Raw genomic sequence first — 1650 nt, forward strand, 5'->3', positions numbered from 1 at the left:
CCTATATCCCCAAAACCAATAAGACCATCCCTTAGTTTAATTCCCGCCTACATGCACCATCGATATATAGTAGTCTTCCTCGGTGTCTCTCGAACAAACACGTTCTCTCGAAGTCGACTCCTCTCATGCATATAGGTCCTAATGCATTTTTCGAGGCTAACTTTGACCAAACATTAGAGCAATAATATATGACATGCAACTTACACAAAGCATACCTTCAATTTTGAATGTCAAAGGAGCTTCCAATAATATAATTTGCATAGTATACATCTCATGTGCTATTAATCTTGTCAATAGTCAAAGGCTGTCTTGAAAAACACATTAGGACCTATATAGATGGAAGGAGGGAGTAGGTACCATGCAAAAAATGAGAATAAAATTCAAACATCTGGGCATCGTGGCTCGGTCGATAACATTGAGAAACTTGGTTTTAAAATCATGAAACTTGGCATGGTGTCATGTCATGGTAGTACCATGCCATGGTAAAAAAATTTGGCCGAATAGGAACAAATTTTGGTATAAGCTTCTTGCAAATCGGAGCTTCTTTCAAGAAGGCTCGTGGTTCTGGGAGGGAACGTGTCACCTTTGTGTGCATAATTCAAATTTGAAATACAAGCACATGTTACAATGCACCAAAGTTGGTTGAAAAATCACATGTGTGTCCTCGGGTAAATTTCTAGGTTCCATGGAAGAAATGGGAATGAAATTCAAAATTTTGGGCATCGTGGCTGGGTTGGAAACATTGAGAAACTTAGTTTTTTAATTCCTGTAAATCGAAAACATGCATGAAAATAGTGAAACTTGGCTTGGTGCCATGACATGGCACCAACATGTTGTGGTAAATTTGCAGTCCGATTTGCGAAGGCGCACACATTAACAATCAACAAAGTCATTTTGGAAGAAGTGCTGTCATGCTACAATCGGAAACACAAGTATTATTGAAACCGTGGGTGTTCTACTTACTAGTACCATTTACGTGCCGCCACGTGTCCCATTTTTTATTAGCTAGGAGGTGACGTGCAGGGTAGCTATTTGAGTACGAGAGGCGTGCAATCAGACCCCTGCGCATGCTTATCAGGAGGAGAGCCCTTTGACCTCCATCTGCCATCCACCTCTGTCCCAAGGTCTCCATTAATGGTGCCCGAGCCTCTGTTTAATGGCGTGGCTATGTCTCACTCGACTCAGATTTAAGAGAGAAAAATGAAAATCTGAAAGCACGGATCTTGATGTAAGATCCGACGGACCTATATAGCATCTACCGCGACTTATAGCAAGACTGATGAATATATAAGGACGATTAATTTTTTTTTATCAAAGAAGGGCTTGCCCCTTCCGATTTTCATTACTGAAAACCACCACAATTCACAAGAAGTTCAGCACAACTCCAGCCTAACACGAAGGACTAAAAGCTACCAGATTGAAATCGCAACATCCCAAGAGGCCAACAAAGGCCAAACATCCGCGCTAGAACCCAACATTTCACAACCGACGACACAATCCACATCCTAAACCGATTATTACATCAAAAGAAACCAGGAAACTAGTCTCCGCGGTGAGCGGCAATGAGCTCTTTCGTGTCCTCAAGACGCTGCTTGAGAACATCCACGGATTCCTCCACCAGCCTTTGGCACTCGTTGCGGAGCATGTCAT

This window comes from Triticum dicoccoides, chromosome 3A, assembly GCF_002162155.2.
Source record: "Triticum dicoccoides isolate Atlit2015 ecotype Zavitan chromosome 3A, WEW_v2.0, whole genome shotgun sequence".
In the NCBI taxonomy this organism is placed as follows: Eukaryota; Viridiplantae; Streptophyta; class Magnoliopsida; order Poales; family Poaceae; genus Triticum; species Triticum dicoccoides.